Here is a 19,913-nt window from a genome sequence, read left to right as displayed (position 1 = left end):
GAGCCATAGGATAGGGCAGTCACATCTGAATTAATTTGAAAAGTAAGTCTCACACAATGATAAAAGGATTAAACACCAGTCACCAGGAGAAGCATGCCACATGAATATTCCCAGTGAACATGAACCCTTTGGGTAATTAGACATGCACGTTTTACTGAGGGGTGGTTACCTACTTTTGTTTTCCACTAGAGTTGTGGGGGTATTTTCAAACTATTTGTGTTCATTCTTGCTCCTGGATTTTCTTAGTCTAGTATGTAGCTACTGAGCCTAGTTCTCCTAAGGACAATAAAAAGTTCCAAGTGGGAGAGAGAGATTTCCTTTCTCACATAAGAGAAAAGAAAGCAAGAACAAAGAAGACAGGCATGGCAGCCTTTGAAATAAAATGGGATGGTCCAGTTGAATGGATGCAGGGCAACATGAAACTGTGACCTGTTTAACTGGAGAGCAAGAGTCGTCAGGCATGGGAGTGGGGGAACAGATGAGAGGTCGGCCGTGGAAAATGTTTCTTGAGGTCATTCTAAGAAAACCCTTTAGAAGCACAGCCTGTGAGTCACTGAGGTTCTGACATGCCTAAGTATAACAGGCCAATGGTCCCAAGAAGAAGAGGTGGCTACAATAGCCCTGGTATGTCAAAGGCTTCATCCAGCCTTTATGGCCTGTGGCTCTTGAACACAGGCTCCACGTCTGAATAAACTCATGTGCTGGGGCAGAACATGCCTTAAAGCTCATCATTTCTTATGACAGATCCAGTTCAATCACTTGCACAATTTCTCAGTCATTATACCACCAAGGTGTTTACCAGTGGGCAAAAGCAACAGCAGGAGGGATGCTCAGAGTGTGAACAACACAATATACAGCAGGTGCTCAGCTCAGAGTGCATGAGGGAAGGCTACTTTGCTGAGAGTTTGGTAGCTTGGTAGCTGCTCAGATGTTCTTTGGCCAAGTTCACTATTAAGTCTCATTATCTGAGAACAGTCAGTTATCCTCAGAATGATGAGGAAAATATATAAATATTGAGCTGTTAGGGAGCGTGCACACACACACACACACACACACACACACACAAACACACTAAGCAATTGTCCCTAAGTACAGCCTTGTTCCTTGTTCCTTTCTTCAAAGTTAGCAGACTATGAAGACTACATATCATAGGTATGTGTGTGTGTATGTGTGTGTGTGTGTATGCAACCCATACACATATACACACATGCTATTTGCATTCTTTTTCAAACTATTGACTACCAAAATCACTCTCAAAAGGAAAATACTTGTATTGAGAAATACAATGAAAAGTGACAGAAAGTGGTGAGGCTCAACATGCGCAGGACTGATAATATAGTTGATAAAATAGGGAATATTATGTGCATACAGAGAGACAAAGTTAGAATAATATTAATAATTCCAACATGGCCCATTAAACTCTGATATTCATGTGATTTTCTATGATTCCTCATAAATATGAATAAGCTATAGAAGAAGGAAGATTCTTTATCTCAAGTCACATGCATAAAAAATTAAAGGTATCATGGACTGGTTTGCTCTATTCTGTGTATGTGTATTTTTACATATGTTAGGGAGAAAGAAGAAGAGTAGAAGAAAACACAGAAAAATGAACTTAATATTTGTTTTGAATAGTGGCCGGTTAAGTGCAGGTTTGCACAGTGTTAAAATGTTGGATTTGATACTGTTGATGTCCTGGTACAGCTTTCCTTTGATGCCATGTGTCCTACTGCACATCTCCACTGCTGCATGGAGGAGAACAGTAGTTTGCCTGTGAATCGGGGCCTGTACTTCTCTTTGGGGGTTCACAGTCTAGTGGCTGTGACAAATAGAAAAGGTCCACATACAGTAGAGCAAGTGCTACACTAGAAATGTCCACATTGGCTGCCAGTGTTTAGACAGAAGACTAAAGATTCGGCCTGTGGCTATCAGGGGAGGCTGCCCAGCAGGATGCTCAAGGGCTTGAGAAATGGGTAGGAGTTCTCAGCCATGGAACAGGAAAGGTGTAAGGTGGTAGGTATGCACCACATAGCTGCTGAAGCCCAAAGGCCTTTGCAAAGTCTTTCTTCTTGAGCATGCTTCAGGGAGCCTGCAAGGAAGAGACTTGATTTTAATAAGTTTGGAGAAGTAGATTGGGCCCCAAAATGTATAAGGCCATGATGTTATATAATTGGAACCTTTTTATTTATATACTTCTCCCAGGCAACAGAAAGCCGGAGAAGGCTTTGGGGACAAGCATTTGAATCACCCCAACTCCTGAGAGCTCTGAGCCTCTGCCCTTCTGCCTTTGTGTTGGTTTATGAGATTGGTGAAGGTCACTGTACTGTATCCTTGTCAACCCTTGGAGCTGTCCTGGGATAGAGAGGGGAGGTAAGGAGTGAGAGGAAGTTAAGGAAGTGGAATAAATGAGGCAGGGAAGAGGAAAGATGAGAGGAAACAGGCAGAAGACAGAGGGGAGAGAACAGAGTAACTAGAATGTGGGAGAGAGCAGGAGTGTGCGACTCATGACACAGTTCTGAACAAAATTGGATGTGGCTTCTAGGCTTCCAGCGGAAGAAGATATGGAGCCACAGCTCTTAGTGAAGTATCTGGAATGTTCTGGTTCCTCACCATGTCATGCCTCCTGAGAATTAATGGCCTTCCTTGGGAATTCATTTTTCCCTTTTTCAGTATTATTAACATTTTTTTTCCTCCTGAGTGTCTCCAATGTGCTTCTCCCAGAATTTTTCCAGAACAACAACAGCAAAAAAATGATGTTTACCCAACTATACAATTGAAGCCCTCATGGCTTTGGTCTAGAGTTTTATGACAGCAAATCAATCAAGGTGGACCAGCTGAAGTGTGTGACCCAATGCATGCTCACACTCTGAATGTCATTGTCTTATCCCTTAAGTTCATGTAAAGCAAATTGCTTTCCTGTCTTTTTTACCCTCTGTCAACAACAGAAGTTCAAGGTTCACATATGTTAACTTTGAAATGATAAATATTGGTAGTTAACTTTGATATGATAACCATATGCTAGCAAGTAGGGAGTCATCCTGACTCTCATCAACTCCCTGAAGAATACTTTACTAACTTTCAAAGCTTTAAGGAATTGCCAGAATATGACACCAATAGGTGAACACAGCACATTCAAGCTCAAATCCACAGAGGAAAACTCCGGAAGCTAGTGAATCTTTTTATACAGAACATGGAAGCTGCTGTCCCAGAGGTAAAGACTGCTTCATTTTTTATTGGTGAGTAAGTAACTGAGCATGTGGCAATGGCCTGTGCTGGAGATCCAAAGCCAGGCAAAGAGAAGGTCATGCTATCAAGAGTCTATGTCCCCGGCTGCATTCCCTGGACCTCTGGTTGGTCCATTTCTGTACTGGTAGACAAGGAAGAAGCGACCTCCTCTAGATAGACATGGATGGAATGGAAGCGAAGATGGAGATCATCTGGGAGGAATACCCATGAAAGAGCCTTCATCCTCCACCAAGAATATGGTCTAATCGGGTAATGTATTTTGGAAGTGAATTACATATAGAATCAGTCTTTATTTCTTAATATAAATGTTGCTCTAGAGCCCTGTGCGGGTTGACATTATCTTGCTCCACTTTGATGAGAAACGCACCTACCTTGATACTGGAATATGAAACCATGCTGGGGACAAAATATCTACCTCCTCTGTAAAATGAATATTCCATAAGGAAGTGTCTCAGGACTCCTTTCACTCAGGTATGACCCCATGACACAATCCAACTGTCACATCGTATGTCAGGAATAGCTGTTGCATTCAGAGTGGGGTTTCTCAAGAGGCTAAAGTTGTCTCTTTGTCCTAGAGGCCAGTAGTCAGGTCACCCAATTATCTGGTAGTAGACAAGCTGCAGACTTAGAGAGCCAAGTCTCACCACCCGAGCAAATGATCAGCCAAGAACCACTAACCAGTACGTCTTTGTATTAACTGGTTGTAGAACTTTTACTGATGCCTACCAAGCTTAACTGCCTAAAACAATGTGCACTGATTTGTTCGCAGGTCTGTGGGGACTCAGGGTGTGGACAGACTGGTTCTCCAGGCAGATCTCAAAGACTGCAGTCCAGAGAAAGCTGCCCATGTCCTCACTTAGAGACTCCACCAGGGAAGACCTGCCTCCAAACTCCCACAGGCTGTGAGAACTGAGTAGCTCACAGACTGAAAACAGAGGTCCTCATTTTCTAGATGATTGTCAGCTGAGACAAATGAAAATGTCACAGGCCTCATATCTGCACTCTGCTGTGTGGCCTCCTCCATATACAAATCAAGCACTAGAAAATTCTTTGTGAAAAGAGACCTATATGCAGGCCCAGGGCAGACTTCCCCTGGCTCCAAGGAGGAAGCTAATTCCTTCGCAGTGCCATGACGGACCAAGCGTGGCAAAGAGATCCCTACACAGGCCCTCCTGGGCTTTGAGGAGAATGCACGAGCCACCTGGCACCTTGTGGCTCCAGGCAGACAGGGCACTATTTTAGTGAGCAAATGTATGGAGAGAGAGGGGGAGGGGAAAAAGAGGGAGAGGGAGAGGAAAGAGTTCATTCCCTGTGGACAGAGGCATATATGAAGAGATGAAGCAGTGAGGAGCAGGATGAGGTGGGAGGCTTCATGGCCACCCAGGCCCACAGTGATGTCTGGGCCTGGGCTGCTGCTATGGCACATGTATAGGTTCATAGCCCTGAGGCAGCCAGAGTCTGTGCTGATGTTCCAGGTTCCCAATACCACCAAAAGCAGAGAAGATAGGGCTGTACAGAGTTAGCCCTGCCCATCACTGGCTGCAACACTAGGGAGAACTGGTCCTACCTCTCTCCAGCTCAAGTACTCAGGAGAGAGGATCCTACACCCTGCCTGGGTGGCACAATAGAGCTGACTCTGTTCATAGGGGCATGGGGGAGCTGGCCCTGAGGGTGGGACAGTGGGATAGCTGGCCACACCCCCTCTTCTGACATGTGGTAGTGAGGGCAAGGGAAAGATGCCCCACCTTGTTCCTGCTACCTGTGGAGGTTGAAGGAGCTGACCCTCCCACTTATCAGCTATAGTCCTAAGAAAGTGGACCCTGCACCTCACCTGGACAGCATAGTAGAGCTGACCCTATTGACCAAGGTGTGTGTGAACCACCCTGAGAATGTGAGCATGAGAGATAAGGCCCCACCTCTCATCTGCTATATGGTGGTGTAGGTGGGGAAGAGATATACCCTGCCCCCCACCTCCTTCAGTCCCTCAATGTCTGAGGCAGGTGGGAGTCATAAGAACGGGAGAGCTGTTCCTGCCCCTCACCAGCTGTAGCATGTAAGATAGTGTCCCCTACACCTCACCCTGGTAACACAGTAGAGCTGGCCCTGAAGGTGTAGGTGTGGGAGATCCAAGCCTGAGGACAGGAAAGCAGGAGAACTGGCCCCACCCCTTCCTCATGGCTGCAAGGAATGAACTCACAAGGAAAGTGCTGGAGCATCCACCCTGGTGGTGAAGACAGGGGACAGCTGGCGGGCTGACCAACCCTGTAACTACCCAGGCCCAGAACCAGGGTTATGAGTTGGCCCACCCCAGCATCACCCTATATGTGAACTGCTGGAGCATGTGAAGGGACCAGTCCTGTAGACCCAAAGCTGCAGGATCTCCACAACACAGGGCAACAACAGGATATCCAAGAGGAGCCCAAGTGAGGGCCCAGCATCAATAGTGTAGCAGATACCAGAGCCCCAAACCAGACCAATGATTCTGCAATGAACACTTGAAAGTAAAGATACATGGACAAAAGGGTTTCCTGTGTGACTAACTCTGTCACACTACAGCTTCGATACCGAGATTTTCCCTTTTTTTTTACTCTTTTTTTCTCTGAATTTCTATTTTATTTTATTGGGGGTTGGGTTGCAAGAGCAGAGGGTGGATAGGAAGGGATGGGGAAATGAATGGGATAGAGATGCACAATGTGAAAGACACAAAGAGTAAGTAAAAAGAAATTAAGGGAAAAAAAGAAAAGTCTTTGTACCAAATTCTTCTCTCTCACACAGTAGATCTTTGTCTTCAGAAACAATCTATTCCCTCTTACAATATTACTTGAGCAGGTCAGGGCATTCTCAAACTACCTCTCTTTTCTCTTTAATTTAAAACAGACTTATTAAAACCAATAAGAAATTATAAATATAAACATATATATGAATATCAATTTGGATCACATGATATTTTGGCAGATGTATGTATTACTATATTGCATACTGTTTGTGGTACTGGGGACAGTGCTCAGGGATTTCCTCACACTAGCTAAGAACTGTGCTACTGAATTGCAGCTAGCCCTACATGGTGCTCAAAATCAAGTTAAACACTGCCATCTCCCCAAACACATATCATTTCTTTACCATGGAAGCATTAAAAATCCTTCTGCTTTTGAAATGTATAATATCTAATTGCTACATGCAGTAGCCCACTGGGATGCCCCACCTCTATGTCAATCTTCCCTACCTGTGGCCACCTGAATTTTCCTCAACATGGTGTAACTACCATTTTACTCTCAGCGTCTGTGACATGCATGGTCTCTCTCGTAAAGGGAGCCGTGAAGACTGATGGGACCATGGGACTAATGCTATCATGTCATAGTTCTGGGAGTTATTCTGGAATGCGTGGCACAGAAGGAGGATCAAACAGCCCACTTTAAGATTCTGCTTCCCACAGTGACCACTCAGTGAGCTTTCAGCATAAGACACAAGGGTGATGTTCCTAACTGTCTCAGAAGCCAGCAAAGTTTACAGTTCTCATTTGTTTCAAGTGGAAGTTTACAGTCAGATTGTAGTTAGGATGAAATAAAGCAAAATAGCTTAAGCTAAATCGTTGTTTCCTACTTAAATCTCACCAAACATATGGCAAGCACTTAGTATGGTCCAACCACCATTATACATATTGTAGTTCTCAGAAAGTTAAAGGTTAATAAAACAAAGGGTTTTTATTTTGTTTTAGTTTTTGTGTGTGTTGAGGGGGGCTTTTTGAGGGGGGTGTTGTTTTGGGGTTATTTTGTTTTTTTTTTTTTTGTTTTTTTTTTTGTCTTGTCTTGTCTTGTGTTTGTTTGCTTGTCTATCTATAGGCAATAAGAATGGCCTGGATAATTAAGAGTCAAACGTCCAATCATAATTGATAATAATTTTTAATTTTCTAAAACTCATCAGTGAGTCTGGGCTAGTAAATGATTTCACTATTGCTCAATTTTTTTTTAATGTAGAGAACATGTGACATATGTAAACTTAAGTGATTTTGACAACAAAATGAACCTAGTAATGTGGAAATAGGGTTTTTCAATATTCTATAGCCATACTTAGAATTTCATCCTGAATACTTCTAGTTCACTAGCTCATTTGTGAGGATTATAAAGCCATTGTAACAAACCCAGGGGCAAGAGACAGGTTCGCTCCACATGGTGATTTGAATAAGAAGGGCCCCCATAGGCTCATGTATTTGAAAGCTTGGTCTTTAGGTAGTGGTGCTACTCCAGGAGGTGTGGCCTTGTTGGAGAAAGTGTGTCACTTAGGGTGGGCTTTGGGGTTCAAATGCTCAAGCCAGGCCGTGTTTCTCTTCCTGCTGCCTGCTAATCTAGATGTAGAACTCTCATCTACCTCTCCAGCACCACGTCTGCCTGCATGCTGCCGTGTTTCCTGCCCTGACGATAATGGACTAAACCTCTGAAACTGTAAGCCACCCCAGTTAAATGCTTTCCCTTATAAGAGTTGCTGTGGTCATAAGGTCTCTTCACAGCAATAGAACATTGATTAAAATACTCCATGAAAGGTATGTTCTTGATATGAGATAATAGGAATTGCAAAAGACTGTAAAACATGAAAATTATGTTCAGCAGTCTATAAAGCAGGTATATTAACATGAGTCTTGAAGGATAACTTAATATATAAATTACAACATCTAGCTCTAAATAATTCTGAAATTCCTAAGATCCCTTCCAATATGAAAAATGAGTAAATCCTAATTCTTTTGTGAACATTTTATTAGTAATATTTACTTGCTTTTCTCAGGGGCATACCATGTTTAAATTAAAAAGAAAAGTACCTGGGTCAAAGTACGCATACTTTTAGTGAAAATCATCTCAAAACTGATTATCCAAAGTGATTGTTATTAATGTGTTAGTAATTGTTCTGTTGCTGAAAAGAAAAAAAAAAAAAAACCTGAGCGAATCAACTTGAAAAGAAGAAAATGTTTAATTGGGCTCCTGGTTCATGTTGTCCTGTCCTGTGTCTCTGGGACTGAGGCAGAACAGTACACCACAGTGGAGAGTGGAGTAAAGAAGGTCTGTTTATGTCAGAAAAGGGAAAAAGGTAGATGCTGATGTCCTAAAATCCCATTCAAGGGCATGTTCCAATGACCCAACTTCCTTCCACCAGGATCTACCTCCCGGGGTTTCCATCGCCATAGGCTGGCAGCCAAGGTTTTAGCCCATAGTTCTTGGAGAGCAATTAATGGCTGAGCTGTAACATAAACCTTGACACACATTAGAATTAACCATTACCAACATATTCTTTGCACATTATAATTAACTATTACTGACATATTCTTCACACTTTAGAATTGACCAGTACCGACATATTCTTGTTTCTATGCTCATTTCCATGCCAATTCATCACTGTGCCCTAGTATAATTAAATCAAAAGATACCATGAAAGGATCCAGGCATCACTCTCCTTGTGGCTCTAATGTACATCCATAAATAAACAAGAAATGTAGCATGAGAAATTAAAAAAAAAATAGTTTATCTTTCTTTTAAGTATGTGTCTATGCAGGCAGTGTGGGCATGAGTATCTGAGGAAGCCAGAAGAGAGTTGGAGTTACAGGCAGTTATGAGATACCCAACATGGATGCTGGAACCAAACTCAGGTCCTATGTAAGAATAGCAAACCTTTAACCAATGAGCCATTTCTCCAGTGCCAGGATTTCTTTTTTAAACAACATTAAGTGATTAGTAATTATTTTAAATGTCAAGGAACTACAGAACTCATCATGTGCCTCCTAGCAGGCAACTTGCATTTGCCCTTTGCTGAAAAAATGTTTATGGTGGAGATGGCTGATCAATTAAGTCAAAGACTGAACTTGGACAGAAAGGAGCAGGAGTTTTGGTACCATTTGGTACTATTGACTGAACTGTTTTCCCCCGAATTCATATGATGATGCCTTCCTTTCTTCTCAGTACCTCTAAGAATGACTGTGTTTGAAGACAGGACTGGACCACTGGTAAAGTGATGAGGTTAAAGGTAGGACCACAGACCTACAGATCCGCAATTAGTCCAACAGCTGTAAGAAAAAAATGCTTGAAAAGCTCATGTGCAGAAGACGGCAAGAGAGTAGCTACTTGCAAGCCAAGAGGAGAGTCTTAGAAGAAGCCAACTGTGCCAGTATCTATATGTTGCACTTTCTGACTATAGGACTATGAAAACCTCTCAGTTTCTATTATGTAAATATCCATTCTGTGGTGTTTCTCCTGAGCACCTTGATAATGACACTGGGGTTATGTTGTATGACTTTCCAAGATTTAACTAAGATCATGGTTAATCTTTGTTTTTCAAACCCTGAAGAGCACACAATTATCTTACAGGTTTTCCGTGTATCTCTCTAAAAGCATTACACCTCACACTGCCTCAAAATCTGGCAAATTTCTTTAGCATAAGACTAGCCTAGAATTTGGGTCCTTTTTTGGTCTCCAAGTTTGTCATTTCAGCTACACTTGCCATCCAGAATCTTTGCAGAGTTCTGATTTCCAGCATCTCTGTTCTGTTCAGTGAAACCTTGATATTTCAGACTTTCAGTTCCAGCAGGATCTGTGGATGCCTCGAGGTGAGAAAGGCCCTTTTGTTCTTCTGTATCAACTCACCCCCTCTGTGCTTCTCAACTCTCCTGCTTTTTGTCCTATTCCCTAGTTTCCAAATCACTGTGGAACTGTGGGAAATTCAGTTCTGCTCCCCATCCCCATCCTTTGCCTCGTCCCTTAGCCTCCCACCTTTCCAGGAATTCAGTAGATCAGTTTTGAACTAATGAAAACAAAGCTCCTCAGCGCAAACTTTAATGTCTCCATTTCTCACTGAACCCAATAAAAGACTGAAAGCCTCACTGATTTGTCTTCCTCTATGCGGGCAGAGATCCTTAATGTATAAAATTTTCCATAGATGAAATTTTCTCTATCTGGTCATTTCTGCTCACACAGCTGGATGATATGTTCAAATACACAGATTTTCATCCATCTGGCTCTTCTTCTGGATGCAGTCAGAGAATTTCTTACTCATATCATACTCCAACAGAATTTGAATGCATGTTTTGTGTGTGTGTGTGTGTGTGTGTGTGTGTGTGTATGTGTGTGTGTGTAGATTGAACCCAGAGTCTCATGCATACTGTGCATGTGTTCTAGTATGAAGATATACCCTAATCTCTGAACTTCTTAATATGCAGAAGTTGTTGGAAAGCTAGTGAATCTTCCCTACATGTGACTAAAGGATGAAAGGCTAACCTTTAATAGCGGTCATTAAGTGTGAGTGCAACGGTAAATAAAATGATGCCCTTATATGTTAGTTTGTTCATTGAGAAGTCTCTGAAAAAAACATTTACAAATGCATATTTATAAATGGCTGTTCTGGTAAACAGCATTTGTTCCAAAGCCTAAATATCATCCAAAAATGATGCAGTAATTATTGACAATGATAGGCTATCTTGGTTGATACTAGGTAAATGCAATCATCTTTCAAATGCCAAAACACATTGTACCAAATTGTACACATAAAAACATTTTATAGACTTCAAAGAAAAATATGAATAAAAGCAAATGTATGCACAGTTTTAGTTTGGATGTATTCCATGTCCCTAAGGTGTTTTTTGTTTCTCTAAGGCAGTGATTTTCACAACACAGATCTCTAGTCATATGGGTCCCTTTACATTGAATAGCTGGCTCTTTAAGACTTCTAATTTCTCTTTATGAACACGCTATGATAGTGAAGTCTAGCGGACACACAGGAGGCCTGTGGTTCTTCAGGTTAATGGTGACTGTGATGGGACTCCTGAGTCCTATAACTCTCAGTATCCCTGCCGTTACCTCCATCTTAGTCCATGTCCCTTTCCAATGATAAAAAGATCTTTGTACACGGGTGAAAGAATAGGGAACGGTAGAAATATCTGTCTATTTTCTTTCTTTTGCAGGCTGTGGCTGGAAGACTCACATTCTGCTGAAAATAAGAGCTGTCAAAGAAAGGGTTCAGTCCTGCGGGTGAAGGCCTCTCCCACAGTTCTACTTTGCTCTCCATACGGTTGACTTCTGGATCTTCCCGAAGCCAACACCAGGCAAGGGAAGTAAGCACCCTCCAGATATAGATGAGTCCTGCCCTATGCATTTACCTAAAGTAAAAACAAAAACAAAAACAAAAACAAATCTCCCAAGAGTGGTGCAGTTGAAACAACAGATTTTTCTTAAGTACTAAGAAATGTTTAAACATTTCAAATAGAAATAAAGTACAACGCCCCTTTGCAATATAAGCACATATTCTAAAGTTGGTGTCCACAGGTGCTGAAGACAAGAGGTGGATCCTGACTAAGTATGTGTTCTCTGGATGTGAACTCCCAGACTGCTGACTCACTACTGTAGTCTGTGCCTGTAATGTCCACCTGTCCATCAAGGGTATGGTGTCCAGCTTTGCTCTATGAGGATGTAGCGGAAACTTCAGGAGGTGAGCCTTAGTGAGATGGCTTGAGGTGGCCGGATGTGCATTTGAAGGGGAGAGTAAGATCTGGTCCCTTCTTTTCCTTCCTATTTTCTATCTCCCAGCTGTGAATTGGGCAGCTCTCTTTTTCCATATGCTCCTGCCAGATCCATGACCTCACCAAAGAACAAAGCTAATGTCACTGACGAGTCATTGATGAAAACGTATGAACTGGGAATCCAAATCAGCCTTTCTCTGTAAGTTGATTTTCTATGGTATTTTCATGGTGATAGAAACCTAACATGCCCCCCCCAAACTCATGCATGGATATTATTAGTATGTAAAGTATTTATAGATCCCAGTTCACTTCCATATGTTCTACATCAAGAGTTTTTCAGGTCAGACCTCCATAGTAAATAAGTCCATTGGCCTCCCTGTCCTTATCCAGCATCTTATATACAAAAGATAATTGTGTTATCATTTTGAAAAGTGAGAAGAAAGCCATTAAAGATGATTTATTAATCTCACACTAGACCTGGTGGATCTATGTATTTCTAAGAACTTTCTACTTTCAAAAGACATAATGAAAGCTTAGGGTTGGTGAATAAGATAGTGAAAGCAAAGTAAAAAATAAAAAATAAAATTAGGCTCAGGTTTAATTATTTCAGGGATGCATGTGCTAATTTTAACTCAAGGTCACCTCAGATCTGTATTGCATTATTATTGCCCATTTACAGGTGAGAAAACTGAGTTTTAGAAAATCAAAGTAGTTCCTCCATGTCACTTCATTAACAAGAAGCAGGTTTGACATCAGATGGTCCACTTTTGAAGCCTATGCCTCATGACAGTGTGTCTCTTTAGAGCCAGGACTGACTATCTAGTGGGCTTCCCTAGGGTTGCTTAATAAAATTTTTTTTTTAAATAAAACTCTATTAGCCTCCAGGAATAGAAACAGAAAGAACTGATCACACTACTAGATTCAAAACCACCATTGTTACATATTAACAGCCCCACAATTAAGACCACAGTCATGAGTCAATGAACAAGCCATTAGAGAGAAAGCAGTAATATCAACACAAGCACATGTCTATTAATCTGTTGCTCCCTAGAAGTCATTATCTCCAATAACTTAAGGCTAAATAATTTCTAGGCGGAATCAAAACAAATGTGGTATTGCCCAAGTATTCCATAAGGTCATTTACAACTTAGAGTTTGTTTATTCATATCAAGAGATTATAGAACCCTGTTGAGAAATCGTTTATACAGTATCTCTCTCTCTCTCTCTCTCTCTCTCTCTCTCTCTCTCTCTCTCTCTCTCTCTCTTTTCAAGACAGGGTTTCTCTGTGTAGCTTTGTGCCTTTCCTGGAACTCACTTGGTAGCCCAGGCTGGCCTCGAACTCAATCTGCCTGGTTCTGCCTCCCAAGCACTAGGATTAAAGGCTTGCGCCACCACTGATTGGTTTATACAGTATATCTTTAAAGCCTGTTTTTTTCATGAACTAGAAAATAGAAGGTTAATATGAGGCATGGGATGTAATGGCCAATGCATATATTCAACAAGTATTGCCTTCCTTTCCAGTCAAAAAAGGAGATGGTGATTCCAGTAGGTGGATTCTACTATCACAATAGATTCCTTCCCCATGGAAATTTTACCAAAGCCACTAATACTTTGGTTCATAAGTCTCAACACAGATCTGATTTGAATTATCTGTAGGGTTTTAAAATATGCTTATGCCAGAGTCTTTGTCCTCACTCCTTTAAATTTTTAGATCACTCTAAGAACAGAATTTTCTTTCATGGCTCTTTGTTTCAAATATGTGTTGGGAGAAAAAAATGAGGCTCCAACTTTAACTTTCATCTTGTAAGAAAACAAAAATCAAAGTAGCTTTTCCACCAAGACATACGAGTGACGAGAGTGAAGAGATTAGCATTTCAACACAAATGTGCTGTTTCTTCAGCCAATGCTTAGGTCAGCTATTATGTAGAACGTGACAGTATACCGTCTACCTGCAATTATTGACATTTTGGTTGTAAGCCTAGCCTTTAAGAACGATCTTTCTAGCCCTTCCCTGCAACTCTTATCTGAACCACAGATCTGCAGTTCTCTAGTATGACCCAGTAAGGGGCATGTAAGGTCAAAACTGTGTCCATAATGATGATTGTGTAATAGTCTCCTTTTAAATTCTCATCCTTTGCCCCGGACACAGTAGAGTATTCCCAAAAACTGTATGGCCTATAATATCACAAAAGATTACACATTGAACATACATTGTTTTTCCTTATTGATCAGAACTTAAAGAGATTTATGAATATAAAATAGTGTTACCTTCTTAGGACAGGTTTTGATTTCTCATAACAAGACTCAAAAATATGTTTAATTTAATTTACAATAGATTATTTGTGACTTTATATAAATCCGGACTTTGAAGGTTTCTGAGCTTTGATTTCTAATGAGGGAAATGTCCATGGCTAGCACAACACAAGTAAACAAAAGTGTCCAAGACTTTCAAGAATTCTAAGATCATAAAGTGTCTGAGACCCAATGTTTCAGAAATACTGCTGCAAGTGTGCTTCAGTTTTGGGTCAATCTCACCATTTTAGAGAAGGTTCCCATGTCAAAGTCTCTGTCAGAGGTGGATGGATATTTGTCACAGGCACTTAATACTCCAGGGACCTAATATCCTAGGCTGCCCTGTGCCACGGTGCTTCCCTGGCCTTGGTTGCTCTCTTTACTTCTAATGTCTTTGTACATGTTGAGGAAAGAAAGGCAACATAGTCATGAACAAGGAACAATCTCTTCAGGGATCACATTTGAGCATCAGGAAGAGCTAGAAAATTTCAAAATAGGGAAAGTGCATACAATACTGAATCCACATCGTGCTCTGAATTGTACCTAACTGAAGTTATGTCACCAGCTCTAGTGAAGCTAGGTTGCTCTGATTCTGACTTTAAGTCATTGCTAATGAGAAAATCACAACTCAGTAGAAACTCAAAAAGAATAGTGTCTCAGCAGGCAACGGCAACTATAAGTGCAGCGGCTCTGAAGCCAGAGCGCTGACAATTCAGAGAGAAGAGGAAGGAAGTGAGAAGCAAGGTCAAAGAAAGGCGCACTCCAGTAACACTGTCTCATACTGTATTTGCCATAGGAAACTCAGGTAGGGTTCTGAGCCAAGAAATGGTGTGAATTTTTTCATGCTTCAAAAATAGCATCCAGTCTGTGGAGAACAGACGGCAAGAGGTCAGCAATAGAAGACGAGACCGGAGCCATTTACAAATGAGAGCTGGAGGACAGCAAGTCTCCTTTTTCTAGAGTCAGGACCATGCTAGGCATGCAAGTTTGAGGGAACTCATCATTGGGTTCCCTTAAGTCACTTGTTTTCAAATATTTATACAAAGCACTTTGGTATTGACAGAAAACAACACACGTGTGCAAATTCCCTTGAGTGTGATTGCATTCACCCTTGAGGAAAATCATGTTCAAGGATCACAAACATATTTGTGGGTTAATCATTATTTAAGTAATTTTAGCACTAAATAATAACTGATAAGTTGTTCATAGCCCATTTATGTTGCAGCTATTAAATAATAGCACAGCTCTTAAAATATTGGAATAGTTAGAACATTGCAACCTAGAGAAAGAGGTTCTACAAAAAAAGTATACACACTGAGACAATCATACCATTACAATTACCTATGGAAGCCTGTAATGAGTGTGTCAGTGGAAGGATATGTGCATTCTGGCAGGAACCTACAGCAGTGCTGAACAGCAAACGTCTGATGCTTCTTTCTGCATGGGGATTATATCAGCATGCAAGAGCTCAAAGACAGTCACTGGCCAATGGTGGTGCACGTGGAAAGACACAGAAGGAAAAGACAGAGCCCACAGGTTTAAAAGGAACTCTTCTTTCTAGTACCAACAGTCCTATCAACAGGACTCAGTGAAAATGTGTGGACACAGCAGTGTGCCTGGTTGTACCTATAGCTGCTCTTGTCAGTGAAGTAAACAGGCATGCTTCATCTGCCTTAAAGCACTAGCCCTGTGACATGACTCTTTCTTTGTCTACTGAGCAGTTTCCTCCATGTTTTACAAAGCAACAGTCACACACACACACACACACACACACACACACACACACACACACACAGGAGTGTTCTACAAAGCAGGTCAATTTCAGTGAAATGTATTTAACAAATGCCAAAAATAGACCTGTATATTCAAACCATAAAGTTTTATAAAATGTATCCTCTCACATACTTAAGGATTTTACTATCTCAAAGAAACTACATTTGAAATCAGAAGTTTAAGTGTTGGAAGATCTCTGTCATGGGTCTTTTTGTGCTTGAGTTGAGTTTAAACTCAATGTTCTTGCTGCCTCAGAGCTGACGAACTGTAGGTAATGGGTTCAGGCATCTTAGAGAATTCTAAAATCCAATGTACTAACTAAGCAATGTCCACTCATAAGAGAAATAAGAAGTGTTGTCACAAACTCACTTTGACACAGGCATGCTTTGTATCTCTTTCATTTCCTAAGGTGAATTTTCCTATGATGCAGTCAAGAAGAAACTAAAACATCGCACTTAATGATGTTCCTCATTCTCACAGGGTAGATGAAGCCACAGAGAGCAATGGATTTAATCCAAACTGGTTTCCCCCTTTCCTTTCCCTTTTTTAATGCACTATTTCATTTTGTTTTCACTAGTACTTTGGAAGTTTTAATTTTTGAGGTTTCAATATTTTCTTCAGGTTTTATTTTAAGTAATGTTAATTACAGCATTTGAAGTGGAGAAACTGATTCTACACAAAATAAAAAAAACTACGAACTGTATGGAGAAGGCTCTATATGGTACCCATTAAAGTGGTGAAGGTATAACAGAAGCCAGGTTAGAGCTGCATGTTGTCATGGTGACTGCAGTCAACTGCCCAGCTCAGAGCTGGAGATCCTGGAGATTTCACACCCTGGTGCAATGGGAATCAAGGGAACTAAAAAGAAGAGGAAGAGGAGGAAAGAAAAGAAAACCACACCACAACACAAGTAAGGATTAAGTCCTGAATGGCTGTCTCCATCATATCCACCCTATAATGGCATACAAGAAATAGCTAGCCACACCCTGAAGACTGCTTTTGGTGTAAACTAGGTAACGGACAGGATAGAGATGGGAACAGGGCATGGAGATCTGTCTAAATAGTCCCTTTCATACAGGTATGTACATACTTCTCAGCAGTGAGCATCAAGACGCCAAGACTCAATGCAGGAAGCCTCATTTCATGTGTGGACTCATACAGATTTAAAAAGGGCCAGCACATTCCCAGCCTCCATTTGCAGCCTGCCATCTAGAGAGGATCCTCCCCAACCCATATCTACAGCTAAAAGGACCTTTTCTAGACTGGAGTTTCTTCTGTACATCCCAAACAGTAACACTTTAATGCTGAGCTATCCCTAGCCTAGAGATCTAAGGTGATATTTATCAGTTCTTGCATCGCCAACATACAACATTAAAAGGTACCCTAAATTCTGAAGGTAGCTATGCTGCAAAATCGTTTAAAAATTAACAACTGTACAATATTCATGTATGCTTTAAATTCCAGTCCTAGACCAGGCTTGTGACCTCCAGCACTGACGTTCTTGCCAACCAGGAGAGCTGACATCATCAGTTTGATATCTGGCTTTATGGTGTGAGTGTACCCTAAACCAATCAGGCATCAAAGCTGACTTGATACCTGGCTGCTATTCCAAAGTGAGTGTTACTGTTTCCTGATACCCAGGAGAGACTGAAAGCAATCTCCAACTTCTTGTTCACCTTCTGGTAAATGGGAGCTTCCAAACTCTGTCCAGTCGTTGGTATGAACCTGGAATTTGTCCATCTTGTAGACAATTACAAAGTTGCGTTGGGTCACTCGGGACCTCAAGGTCTCAAAATTCACTTAAGAGCCAGCCATTCCTCATAGCCAAGCACCAGGTCGCCTGGGAAGGAGGGCCCAGCAGTGTCAAAGTTCGCATCACAGCACAGGTTAATATGCTTCCTCTTGAACCATCTTGATTTTTGCGCTCCTCCCTGCAGGGCATTTCCCCACCAACCCCACAGCTCCCCAGAGTTTTCTTGAGTGTCAGCAGCAGGAAATATTAGATAAAAGGATTTAGACTGTGGAGATGAACAGATAGAAAATACAGGATAGCCTCGAGAGGGCCTGGAACCTATTCCAACGCCCCCAACTGACTCTGCCACAGAGTATTTATAGAGATGCCAAGGGGTGGAGAAAAAGACCTCCCCCCAGCACAGGCAAGTGCAGACCATCTCAGACACCTGCACTCAGGCCTCTGGTCCTAATCATCCTCTCTATGCAGATCTGCTGAATAAAGCCACAAGGAACCTGAAAATGGGCTCCCATACCTCCCTCCCTCTTTGTTAAGTAAGAAGGTTGAATCAGAGGTCAGCTTCAGTGCACATGGGGATGGTCTCCCATGGTGATCTCAGTGCCCAAGGCACCGTCTGTGTTCCACTTCTCTGTGAGTACACGGCAGTACTCAGTCCTTCTCTACTTGGTTTCCAGCTGCCACTCACTTTGATGGTCTCATGTTGGAGGAGCCTGAGCTGGTAAATTCCAATCCATTCTCGGTCTTGTTTTCAGACCATGTTTTATGAAGTCAAAGCTGTAGTCCTTGGTGAAGAAATCCCTGGCGGGCTTGCTAGCATAGGTGAGGGCACAGCCATCGTCTCTGAGGAAGTGATGGCAGGAGTATCGGCTGCTACCTGGAGGCTCAGTTCTTTGAAAGTTTGAAGCAAGATGTTTTGATCACATTTACCCTTTCTCCCCCAGCTTCTAAAGGCTGTAAGCTCCTGAGGCAGTGGATGACCATACGGAAGCTGCCACATACAAACTCATGGAAGCTGTGACACCGTGCACAAATCCTGTACTGCCTAAGCAGACCAATCCCAGGTAGGAGATAGGGGCTGGGCACACAATTTCACCCCAAGCCATGGAGTTACCAGAGACTGACAGCTGCTGGAAAGGGAGAGATGACATGCGAATGTAGCTCCCAAACATGTTTTTATTTTTTAAGAACAGTGATATGCACTAAATGTTTAACTGTTGACTCTCCGAATCTAGGGGTGGAATACTCTGAGCTGTCTGTGGCATAAACATCTCAACTAGAGATACCATACTATTGACTTGAGATTACCAACTCTAGGCTGGGTAGGGATGGGAGTGACCAGCTCTCTAGGGCTATGACAAACAGAGTCTAACACCCTATTATCGGATCATTGAGGCCTGGTGGTGGTGATGTCTGTGGGACCTATCCCTTGAGATTCTGGTGTATTATGAGACTAGCTACAGCTACCACAGGCTTTAACAAGACAAAAAATTAGCATGTAACTACATTTTAATGTATAATCCTTTCATCTTATGTTATAAGGTAAGATCATGTCTCTGAAACCAATAATTTTAATTAAGAGTCAGTAGAGTCTAGATGCCTAGCTAAAATGAACCCAGAGCTATCTGCTCAAACAGATTCTTAATTGAAAAATTCTTTTTAAACCAATGGAAACTTTGGTCATGGGAAAGACACACACACTCCAGGAGTCTGGCTTACTAGAACTGGTCTCATGACATATCTGGGGCCCAGGGTCAGCGTTAAGTGCCCTGGCAGTAAGTACTGGATGTTTCAAAATTGTCTCTATCTTTGGAGTAGCTAACTGTGAGCTTTGTAGACCACAGATCATGTTCTATACCCGTGTTTAGAAAAGTAATCTCACTCAAGGCCCCAGAAAACAAGGGGAAAAAAGCCCAGACTCTGACAGTCTGTAATGGTTCAGAGTTTCTAGGTGAAAGTCAACCCATAGAAAAACCTCTCATTAAGGAATTTTAAAATGTTTTTCCTATTAAGCGGAGGATTTTATTTTGCTTTAGTTTTTTCAGTATATTGATCATACTAATAATATCACCTCCAGAATAAATGGTAAGTTCCTCTGGCTTCTTTATATTAGTATAATTGCATCATTTTATCTCATTCAAGCTCTATAATATAACAAGTTTTGCTTTGTTACCATGTTTTAGGGACATTAAATTATTTTATTGATGATAGAGGAAGAAGATTGATAACCCATAATGAGATCCTTTATGTTGGGCTTTTCTTGAATAAAACAGAAGGGGTTGACTGTCAGCAAACATCTAGAACAGATTTTGTAAGGATTGTTAAATCAGTAGTCTTCATGGGGTATACCAAGCTTCATGA

General features: G+C 41.5%; 1 protein-coding gene across 6 annotated transcripts in view; it reads right to left on the bottom strand.

The window, feature by feature from the left end:
- The window catches only part of Inpp4b (inositol polyphosphate-4-phosphatase type II B), a 739,919-nt gene that overhangs the window by 250,993 nt on the left and 469,013 nt on the right, over positions 1 to 19,913 (bottom strand). The gene's annotated exons all lie outside the window — the stretch shown is intronic.

Source organism: Onychomys torridus, chromosome 5, assembly GCF_903995425.1.
Source record: "Onychomys torridus chromosome 5, mOncTor1.1, whole genome shotgun sequence".
NCBI lineage: Eukaryota > Metazoa > Chordata > Mammalia > Rodentia > Cricetidae > Onychomys > Onychomys torridus.
Note: the sequence above shows the minus strand (reverse complement) of the source record. Positions and strands in the feature narration are given on the sequence as shown.